General features: G+C 42.3%; 1 protein-coding gene across 4 annotated transcripts in view; it reads left to right on the top strand.

Annotated features, from left to right (window-relative positions):
* MYO1B (myosin IB) overlaps window positions 1-12297 on the top strand; it is a 274243-nt gene that overhangs the window by 243002 nt on the left and 18944 nt on the right. The window lies entirely within an intron of this gene.

Below are 12297 nucleotides of genomic sequence, written 5' to 3'. Positions count from 1 at the left end.
TAGGAGATCTTAGGAAAATATTTCTTTGCAGCTTTGGATCTCAAAAGAGGTGTACAAGCCATCGAGGGATTGCCAAAGGTTTTAGGCTGACTGGTTGAGCCATTAATGGTGCACGAGGGAGAAATTATGCTGCTGACAAATCCAGTTCTTATACTGCCAATACAGGAGGAGTGTGTGCTGTTCCTTTTTTTTATCTATGGAGTTTAGAAAGCAAATACCATACTCAGTAATATGTCCATATAGAAGATACTCTGATAAGGGTCTACCACTTTTTTTTATTACATTGTGTCTTGAGTCTGACTCAACTGCACTTCCCAGTGACTATTTAAGAAGGACAGAGAAGTCCTGACCAAAGTTGTATCCTCAATTTTGTAAGCAGAATGCATGCAGCTGAAGAAAATGGGGAATACCACAAAACTTTATAACAGAAGTAACATGTTCATATTCCTTAACATGTGCCCCTTTTTCTCATCCAAACGATTTACTCATTTATACTTTACTAACAGTTGGTGTCGTGTCATGCTGAAAATGATGTCTGATCACTGTACCTGCAGGGTATTGTAGAGCAGGATGAGCTGATCAGATTGATAAATATTTTGTTGGAAATTTTTCAGTAACCCTTACATTTTATTCATGGATATCCCTGGTGTTTGAATGCATAGGAGTCTAATGGGTGGTTATCTGTGCATAATGCTGCCAATCACTAAATAGGACCACCCACTGGACTCATTCAGACACTAAAGGTTTCAATGGATAAAATCTTTTCCGAAAAAACAGCAGCAAAACACGGCAGAGGTTCTTACCTGCCTAGGCCTCCAAACAAATGCACTAACAGGATGCAGTGGACCCATGTGGTAAAATAGAAACACAGGTGCAGCATAACCGATGACGCAGCCACTCACCAGCTACCAAATTAATGGAGGGGGTGGCTGCTTGGCACATAGCTGCACATAAAAACTTGTATGTGGCGCTGTCCATTGTGTGAACAGCGCCACATACAAGTTTTTATGTGCAGCTATGTGCCAAGCAGCCACCCCCTCCATTAATTTGGTAGCTGGTGAGTGGCTGCGTCATCGGTTATGCTGCACCTGTGTTTCTATTTTACCACATGGGTCCACTGCATCCTGTTAGTGCATTTGTTTGGAGGCCTAGGCAGGTAAGAACCTCTGCCGTGTTTTGCTGCTGTTTTTTCTAATTTTTGGAGGATCTCTGAATCCTCTTTTTGTGCTTTTGCTCTATAAAATCTTTTCCAGCAAATCTATAGATCTTCCTGCTCAGCCTCTCCTTCTCCATTACATGTCGGTCACAGATCGGACTGCATGTATAACGTGACAGTTCCCCTTTAACACACTAACTTTTTCACGACATGCGCTGATGTACGGCATTCCCGCAAACTGACATAGGAGTATGGTGCAATGATTATCACCGAGTGTCAGCTATGCATCGTAGTGGACACCCTGCAGTAACTCTCACGATCGGTGCTTTTTAACCCTCGTCAATAGTGATAGCGACAGCAATTGGCCTAGCAGAGGGAGCTCCCTCGCTGCACTGATCGGCACAACACAAATTCGATCATGTTGAGCCAGTAGTGTCCATGATGACCCCGGGGTCGTAAGAGCAGGAGCTGACATGCCTACTCCCTGTGTACGAGACACTGATCTAATGCCCTGCAAATCAAAAGCATTGTAGAATATTACATCAGCGATCAGACAATGGAAAGTGTTGATGTCACTGGGACAAGGTAAAAAAAGTTTTTAAAAAATTATAAGATATAAAAGAAGAAAAAGCAAACACAAAAAAACAACTCAAAATGAAGAATGAAACAATATTATACCAATTCATACATAAATTTATGTAAAGGCAAAAATAAACAAAGTACACATATTTGGTATCTCCGTGTCTGGAACGACCCAACTTTATAAAACTGTCATACTAGTTAGCCCTTCAGTAAACACCATAAGAAAATAGTGGCAAAAAACTATGCTTTTTACATCGAACAAAAAGTGCGATCAAAAGTATAGCTGAAAACGTCTTGTCCCACAAAAAATAATCCACCAAAAGCTTTGTCAGCAGAAAAATTCAAAATCTGAGTCGCCCGCCAGGGCCTTGGGGTACTGGGTCCGGTGTTCACAGGGGAATGTCACGGTGGCGACCCCGTCCGTGGCCTTGGGCTCCCATGTAAAAGGGGTATTGATTAAAGTTCATGTTCGTGACGCCACCTGTGGTATTCGGTCAGTGGGGACCGACGCTGCTTTAAGGGGTCCGCTGGGGTGATGTTATGGCAGCTAGATGGTATAACTTCCCACAGGTGAAGTATGTCCCCAGGGCTCCCGGTGAGTAGATGGAAGATGGGGAATGGCGCAGTAAAGAACGAGGACACAGGTTTGCAGTCTCTTTACCTGGTTTACTGAAGACTTCAGGCAGCCACAGTCCAGGGTACCAGATCACAGGATAGGCAGAGTCTGATAAGGTCCTCACTAGTGATGAGCGAATATACTCATTACTCGAGATTTCCCAAGCGTGCTCGCGTGTCTTCCGAGTATTTTTTAGTGCTCGGAGATTTCGTTTTCATCGCTGCAGCTGAATGATTTACATCTGTTAGCCAGCATAAGTACATGTGGGGGTTGCTAGGGAATCCCCACATGTAATCAAGCTGGCTAAGAGATGTAAATCATTCACCTGCGGTGATGAAAACTAAATCTCCGAGCACTAAAAAATACTCGGAGGACACCCGAGCATGCTTGGGAAATCTCGAGTAACAAGTATATTTGCTCATCACTAGTCCTCACAGTTCTTCTCTCTGTCCCCCATATAGGATAGGACACAAACCCGTATGACAGGTGATTTGAGCCTTTTTACAGGGTCTCTATCACGACCCGGGCTCTATGCGTCACTGTGCCTCCTGGGTATTGTGGCGGACAGGTAACTTGCAGTTCAGCTGTCCTGACGGTTTCTGCTGTAAGTCTTAAAGTCCCTTACAACCTTGGTGTTCCGGCTACCGGTTATCTGCGCTTCAGAGGGGGATCGCTCATTCGCAGCTGTCCTCCTCTGATGTCCTCCTGTGCTTCGCTCTCCTACACGCTCGCTACAGTTTGTTCTGCTTCCTTCTCCTCTGTCTCTCTGACAGGAACTAACTCACTTTCCCTCCAAACCACAATATATATAGGGGAGTCACCTAGGAATAGGATCAAAAGCTCTCCCTTGTGGCCAGGAGTGTGAACATGTTTCATGTTTGTGTTTACCTGGTGAAAGTTATCCTTCCTTGCCTCCAAGCGTGACATCACCCTTCCCGTGAGGAAAGCAATGTCACTGTGACGACCAGGACCCTAGGGCGTCACATATATCTCTCAGAATACATTGATGTAAAAATAATTTATTTTTTTGTAAAATTGCTTGTCAAAGAGCAAAAAAGGAAAAATTATAGAAATCTTATTGTAATCCTCAACTCATGATGCAAAAAACAAGCTTTCACATGACTCTCTAAGCAGAAATATAGTAAAATTATAGCTCTGAAGATATGACAATGCAAACACTTTTTTGTGTGTAAAAAAAAAATAAAAAAATATATATTTTTTGTGTGATGGCAACCAAACATAAAAGACCCAACTATGTAAATCTAGTATCTCTGTAATCGCACTGACCTGAAGAAAAAAGTAGTAAAGGCTCTGGAGAAGTGAAATGGCTCCTGTCCTCCCAAAAGAAATCCAGCGAATTTTGTACTCCCAAATCCTAATGCTCCTCTCCCTTCTGAGCCGCTGTGTGCCTAAACCACATTTAGCGTCCACTTGTTTGGCTTTTCTGTAGTGAGGAGTGCCTGCTTAATTTACGGGAGCGTGTTTCCAGAAGCATGAGCTGGTCACTACAACGTACTGGACACTACAATTGCAGATTTGCAATTTTCAATTGTTTAGGCACATCAGGGGCTCTGCAAATGTGCAATTTTGCGCTCCAAAAATCAAATGGTGCTCCTTCCCTTCTGAGCTGTACCGTGTGCCCAAACAGTAATTTTTCACCAAATATGGGGTATCAGCGTACTCAGGAGAAATTGCACAACAAATTATATGGTCCATTTTCTCCAGTTACCCTTGTGAAAATGAAAAAATTTGTGGCTAAAGCAACATTTTTGTGATAAAAATGTTAAATTTTATTTTTTTTCTTCCACATTGCCTTAATTCCTGTGAAGAACCTAAAGGGTTAATACATTTCAAATTGGCTTTGAGAACTTTGAGGGGAGCAGTTTTTACAATTCTCACTATTGGGTATTTTCTGTCACATAGGCCACTCAAAGCCACTTTAAAAGGAATGTGGTCCCTAAAAAAAAAAAAAAAAAAAATTTGTAAACTTTGTTGTAAAAATGAAGAAATGCTGATAAACTTTTAATTCTTCTAGCAAAAGAAAATTGTTAAAAAATTGTGCTGATGTAAATGGATGTGGTAAATGTTGACAAGTCTGCAGTCACTCTGTAACTACAGATTTGTAAATCCTGAAAAAATACATCTATTTCTGTGCTGAGGAATAAATTAACACTCGCACATTTACTTAAAGGGGTTGTTCGGTCTAAAACTGTAAGTCTGCAGTCACTATGTGATGGTGTGCTGTGAGGAGTCTCCTGTGTTGGCACCGGGAACGACGGTCACGTGACCGCAAGTATGCGCTATGTATGCTCCTGGCCAGAATCCAACTAAATTATTTCCAGCCTCGCGCACTACTCTTGCATTTAGCGAGCTGGAGACACTATACAGCAGAGGTGGGCAATTTATTTTCCTGAGGGGTCATATGAGGGACTGTGACTGTTGTGGAGGGCCAAACCAGAAGGCTGAAAAGAATTCTGCTCAATATTAATATTAACATATTAATTACAATTATTATTTTATATTAATATTGAGCAGAATGAAGTATGCCGACATCTCCCTATATACTGTTTGAGCCCACACACAGCCCCTTCTATAGAACGTATGAGCCCCCACATAGCCTCTATATATACAGCATGAGCCTCCACATAGCCTCCCCATGCTTGGCATGAGCCCTCACATAGCCTCCCCATGTTTGGCATGAGCCCTCACATAGCCTCCCCATGTTTGGCATGAGCCCTCACATAGCCTCCCCATGTTTGGCATGAGCCCTCACATAGCCTCCCCATGTTTGGCATGAGCCCTCACATAGCCTCCCCATGTTTGGCATGAGCCCTCACATAGCCTCCCCATGTTTGGCATGAGCCCTCACATAGCCTCCCCATGTTTGGCATGAGCCCTCACATAGCCTCCCCATGTCTGGCATGAGCCCGCACATAGCCTCCCCATGTCTGGCATGAGCCCGTACATAGCCTCCCCTTGTCCGGCGTGAGCCTCCCCATGTCCGGCGTGAGCCCCCCCTCATCAGCCTCCCCATGTCCAGCATGAGACCCTCCATTAGCCTCCGCATGTCAGTCATAAGACCCCCATGTCCAGCATGAGACTCTCCATTAGCCTCCCCATGTCCAGCCAAACATCCCATACACATGGGAAAAAAACGCCTTACTCCGATTCATCCCAAGGATGCAGACAGCACTGACAGCGGGCAGGGGAGGGCATGGTGTGATCCATGCGCCACTGTTTTCAGCTCCTCGGCTGTCTCTGTAAGTGGGCTAGACTGGGACAGCCAGGGGGCCAGCTAAAGCCCACGGGCTTCATTTTGCCCAGGTCTGGTGTAGATGGATTGTGGCCAGGAGTATGTCGCGCATACATGCAATCACATATAAGGCGATTGGAGGTGTAGCTGAATAATAAGGTGGTGTGAGATTAGTCCTACATAATGTGATTACTGTTCCTGGCACTGACACCGCATAGTCCTTACAGTGCGCAGACTTGTCGTTTTTGACCAAACAACCCCTTTAATGAAATGTGAGAATAGAAATGTATTCCTCGGCCGAGAAATACATGTAATTTCATGTGACTACATTGCCTTGCATGCAAAATATGCTACAGAATAACGGCACTTACATAATCTGTGTAAACCTAGCATAATAAATAACCATTGGTGATGTTTGTCTGTACCCCTTTTACTTAAGATTATGTAATTTAAAGAATAACACTAGTACAAAAAGTTATGCCATGTACGGTACATAGTTTTCCGAGCCTGGCTTTATATCTGACTGAGAAAGTCTGGGTCTATAATATAGCAGCTCACATGGAAAAAACCCAGAAAAATTAGTATAAAAGTAAAATAGAACTTTTAATAAGTATGGTTAAAAATAAGACTAACAACAATAAAGACAACACCGCACACACGAGTGCGCCCTCGATAAACCCTACATGTATAATACCTAGCCTGTATTCCTGCCTAGCAGTGGAGGTTGGCACCCTATAAATATATACACGAAAATGGCACTCCCGCTCCTCGGCAGCTGTCCCTTCTTGTCCTGATGCGACCTGTAAAGTGATATCAAACCACCACAGTGTCACGGGTGTGCCAGATGCGACAGTCATTTTGGATCTGGCTGCAGAAGGTCATTGTGCTTGATTTTGCAAGCACCTTCTTGATTTTCATTTCTGTATAGAGTGATATTCTTCTCCCTTTAATACCTAGCAGCAACCTCCACCTTCTCCTGCTTATCGACACACCCTTGCTGGATATTTAAATACAGAGTCCATTCAGCAAGGTGCTGGTGTTGGCTCTATTTACCTCTGTCTGTTGGAAGTGCTAGAAGTCAATTAGTTTCTTCTTGGAGGATTGCTGGCACGTGTTCTCTTTTGTCGTCTAGCACTCACCCCGTCCCCTCCCTATCCAGGGTCTATCGCTAGGGGCAGTCAGAAATTAGGCTCCTGCTTGGCGATAGGTGCGGATCCTATTTAGGGACGTTTAGGGCAGGCAGGGTGTTATCAGATCTGCCTAGGGTTCTCCACTCCTCCCTTTCCTAGTGTTTGGGCTCCCCCTCCCTCTTCCCATTGTTGTGCACCTAGCTTCTTCCTCCCCTGTGCGTGACGCACAGACGTTCCACAATAGATACGTTCCAGCCTAAACACCATAATACGGTATATTGTTCAAGGCTGTAAACGGGGCTATTGCTGGTAGAGATCAGAAATGGTAAACGTCAAGGCAGAACCTACCCATATGTATATAGTAGGAATTGTAGATGCATCCCAATGATAGAGTTGAAAACAGATATTTAAATAAATAATCATACCCCTAGGTTTAACCTGAACTGTATCCTAAAATCTGGACACCTGCTTAACCAGCGGAGGTTGGCACCCTATGTTACAATGGATATGGCTCCCTCACTCCACGGCAGCTGTCTGTAATAAACCCTATTAAGTCTCTGTTCTAACAGGGAGTAGTAGATTGTAACCTTAACCCTGATGAAATCAAGGAACAACACAGTGGAATTGATCATTATACACCATCAGTATTAGATATGGAAAGATGCCAAAGTATAAAAACAGGCTCAGGAAACACAAGAGGGAACTTATCAAATGGATCAAGCTTCAACTTTAACACGTTTCACCCATGAGGATCATCAGGAGGTAAGATGAATTTTATCACTTTACAAGGCGCATCAGGGCAAAAAGGGACATCCGCCGAGTGGGGGGCCATTTTCATGTATATGCTTATAGGGTGCCAACCTCCGCTGCTAGGCAGGAATACAGGCTAGGTATTAAATATAGGGTTTTTCTAGGGTGCACCCTATTGTTTGTGCTGTGTGTCTTTATTGTTAGTCCTATTTTTCACCATACATATTAAATCTTATATTTTACTGTTATACTCATTTTTCTTGGGTTTTTCCATGTGAGCTGCATGGCTTTATTTGGACCAAAGCAGCATTAGACTACATTCAGAATTATTTTTTTTTACATTTCTTATGGTAGTTTTGTTGACGGTTTTTGTTTTTTTTTTAAAGCTGAAAAATACAGTGGCAAGATGTTACTTTCAAATATATATCAAAATACGTTCACATGCTGCATTTTTGCCACATTTTTCTGCGATAATGTGTGCAACCTGTAAAGCACTGCGGAATATGTTAGCGCTATATAAAAATAAAGATTATTATTATTATTAGTAGTAGTATTTTTGCAGTATTTTTCACCCATTCAAATGAATGCGGACAAAAAAATGTATCCAAAACGCACATAAAAATGCATGTATTTTATGCAGTACTTCTACTTCAAACACTTCAATATTTGCAGCAGAATTTTCTGTGCCAAAAACAGACTAGTTCAGAAAAAAATGACATATGCAAATGTTTTGGGGTATACATATGCATGTTTTCCTTTTTTGGGGTGTTGGAAGGAGAGTCAATAATATCTAGCGTATATATTTTGTATACGATGTCCAGGGTAATTTAGGCAAGCTTATGGGGAAAAATTTATACAGTTGCTTCTCACAAAATTAGAATATCATCAAAAAGTTATTTTATTTCAGTTCTTCAATACAAAAAGTGAAACTCGTATATTATATAGAGTAATTACATTTGGTCTATTTCAAGTGTTTATTTCTGTTAATGTTGATGATTATGGCTTACAGCCAAGGGAAACCCAAAAGTCATTATCTCAGAAAATTAGAATACTTTATAACACCAGCTTGAAAAAAGGATTTTAAAATACGAAATGTTGGCCTATGTTCAATAAATGCAAATGTATTAAATGCACCCGGGGCTCCTTTTGCATCGATTACTGCATCAATGTGGCGTGGCATGGAGGTGATCAGCCTGTGGCACTGCTGAGGTGTTATAGAAGCCCAGGTTGCTTTGATAGCCTTCAGCTCATCTGCATTGTTGGGTCTGGTGTTTCTCATCTTCCTCTTGACAATACTCTATAGATTCTCTATGGGGTTAAGGTCAGGTGAGTTTGCTGGCCAATCAAGCACAGTGATACTGTTGTTTTTAAACCAGGTATTGGTGCTTTTGGCAGTGTGGACAGGTGCCAAGTCCTACTGGAGGATGAAATTTCCATCTCCAAAAAGCTTGTCGGCAGAGGGAAGCATGAAGTGCTCTAAAATTTCCTGGTAGACGGCTGCGCTGACTCTGGTCTTGATAAAACACAGTGGACCTACACCAGCAGATGACATGGCTCCCCAAACCATCACTGATTATGGAAACTTCACACTTGACCTCAAGCAGCTTGGATTGTGTGCCTCTCTGCTCTTCCTCCAGAGTCTGGGACCTTGATTTCCAAATGAAATGCAAAATTTACTTTCATCTGAAAACAACACCTTGGACCACTGAGCAACAGTCCAGTTCTTTTTCTCCTTGGCCCAGGTAAGATGCTTCTGGCGTTTGCTATTGGTCATGAGTGGCTTGTCACAAGGAATGTGACACTTGTAACCCATGTCCTGGATACGTCTGTGTGTGGTGTCTCTTGAAGCAATGACTCCAGCAGCAGTCCACTCCTTGTAAGTCTCCCCCAAATTTTTGAATGGCCTTTTCTTAACATTCCTTTCAAGGCTGAAGTTATCCCAGTTGCTTGTGCACCTTCTTCTGCCACCCTTCTTCCTTCCACTCAACTTTCCATTAATATGCTTGGATACAGCACTCTGAACAGGCAGCTTCTTTACGAATGACCTTTTGTGGCTTACTCTCCTTGTGGAGTGTGCCAATGACTGCCTTCTGGACATCTGTCAGGTCAGCAGTCTTCCCCATGATTGTGGAGCCTACTGAAACAGACTAAGGGACCTTTTAAAATGCTTAGGAAGCTTTTGCAGGTGTTTTTTGTTAATTATTCTAACTTACTGAGATAATGACTTTTTGGTTTTCACTAGCTGTAAGCCATAATCATCACATTAACAGAAATAAACACTTGAAATAGATCACTCTGTAATGACTCTATATAATGAGTTTAACTTTTTGTATTGAAGAACTGACATTAACTTTTTGATGGTATTCTAATTTTGTGAGAAGCACCGCAAGATGTTCAGTTTGTCTGATTTTTCCCTTTATTGGTATATTTTTGAGTAAAATGTAAATTGTTCTTTTATTCTGTAAACTTCTGACATGTCTCCTAATTTCATAACCAAAAAAGAAAACTGGAGTACATATCCGAAATAGTATAAAAGCGTGTACGTTTATTACATATTATATCAAAGGCAAAAAATGCATTTTAAATACAATATCAAAAAATTGTTACATGTTCAGCAAGGAATACAAGATAGAACCAAAGAGCAGTGCGACCTCCTAAGACTGCTACAAATATAATCCATAGTAAAGTGCTTAGTGCTTTAGAGGTAGATGGGGAAAGTAAACTGGACAGGGTGCTACGTACATCGGGTATAAAGGTGTGTGGACTTTAGACTGCAACATGGATAAGGAACTCTGGGTTGGGGAAGCATTTACAGTGATGATTTTTTTTATCTTGGACTCCTCCACTTACCTGCGCCAGAAGTGCTACTCTAGTCAGGGACTGGAGAAGCATTTCTGGTGTAGAAAACTCTGGAGAATTGATATTCGACAGGAGGTGTAGCCACACCCCAACTCCTCCCAAACTCCGCCAATTTCTGTGGATCGGTCCAAAGTGGCATGAAAATGCCAAAAGTTCCAAAACTTTGTGACTCTTCAAAGCTTTTACACCAGTCTTGTGGTGAGAAAGCTTTGATAAATCGCCCCCATGGTGCTTTTTTACAATCGTTTTAAAATGCAAGAAGAAAGTGTGTGCAGGAACCCTTAGATATTAGCCTGGGATCCCGATATTGTTCTGCTTCACTTCTCAATAATTGCTGCTCCGTTTAAATGGGGGATGGATATAAATTTGTTTATGGAGGAAATGGTGACATTCCATTCCTGCAGCGATTATAAGCTGGCTTTCTCTTACAGCTGACGTGAACTTATATAATGAATGCAGCTTGTTGTAATAAGCCAGCAGCTTCCTCGCAAATGGTGCTTTTCATGAATCTATCATTGTCCATGTGCAGTCACAGAACGTGTTGGGATGTGTTCACATGTTGCGTCTACATTGGATTGTAATCTATCTGTGGTACTGAAAATAATGGCTTTCAGATCTGTTCCACAATTTTTTCGTAATGATGTAATAAGAGTACTAAAGCACTAACCTTCTTGTCTGGGACTAATTCACCATGTTCTGTCTAAAGCTTTCAGTTTTCATCCTTCCATGTAGTCTTGGGGTTTCGTGCGCATAGTATGGATGGTGCCCAACATAAACCACACTGAACACAAGCACACCTGCGTCATTTTTGTTACAGACATACAGCCCACTCTGTGACAGAATCGTTCTGTTGCCGTATGCTTAGTCATTCCTCCTCCTTTTTATGGTACTCCTATAGAAGTGAATGAAAGTTACAAAACTGCGTATATCGCCCTGCTGGTTTATCTAATCCTACCGTCTAATCCTACCACTTCTGCCCGCTGCGTACAGACTTCAATCTCGGCCATAAAGGTCTGAGCTGGGCATACCCTTTTAATGAGAACAGTATTACAGTGGAGTAAACCTCTGAAGTATGGTTTGCACTGATAAGACTGCCTTGTGCCACTGTATGAAAATAGAGGAACAGTACGAACCCATACGTTTCTATGGGCGCCTTCTTATGGATCCATGAGACGTAGGTCCATAATACAGACCCGATTCTGGGACTTGGTGACCTGCTCCTTTTGCCGCCAAATAGTGATAGCTGCATTTTATTTTTTATTTTTGGTATGAACACAGGAATTTACTCTTTCTGATTTTTATCTGTAAGGAATTGCTTTATCTATTATTATTATTTTTGTTGTTATACATTTTTTATAGCGCCATTTATTCCATGGCTCTTTACATAATAATAATAATAATAATAATCTTTATTTTTATATAGCGCTAACATATTCCGCAGCGCTTTACACTTTTGCACACATTATCATCGCTGTCCCCGATGGGGCTCACAATCTAAATTCCCTATCAGTATGTCTTTGGAATGTGGGAGGAAACCGGAGTGCCCGGAGGAAACCCACGCGAACACGGGGAGAACATACAAACTCAGATGTTGTCCTTAGTGGGGCTTGAACCCAGGACTCCAGCGCTGCAAGGCTGCTGTGCTAACCACTGCGCCACCGTGCTGCCCTTTTACATGTGAAAAAGGGGCAAATATAGACAAATACATTAAACATGAGCAAAAAACAAGGCACATAGGTACATAAGGAGGGAGGACCCTGCCCGCGAGGGCTCACATTCTGCAGGGGACGGGTGAGGATACACTATGAGAGGGTAGAGCTGGTTGTGCGGCAGATCAGTAGGTTGAGGATCACTGTAGGCTGTAGGCTTGTCGGAAGAGGTGAGTCTTCAGGTTCTTTTTGAAGTTTTCTATGGTAGGCAAGAGTCTGATGTGTTGGGGTAGAGAGTCCCA

The sequence above is a fragment of the Ranitomeya imitator genome, chromosome 7 (genome assembly GCF_032444005.1).
Source record: "Ranitomeya imitator isolate aRanImi1 chromosome 7, aRanImi1.pri, whole genome shotgun sequence".
NCBI classification, from domain to species: Eukaryota; Metazoa; Chordata; class Amphibia; order Anura; family Dendrobatidae; genus Ranitomeya; species Ranitomeya imitator.
This window is presented reverse-complemented; position numbering and strand designations above follow the sequence as displayed.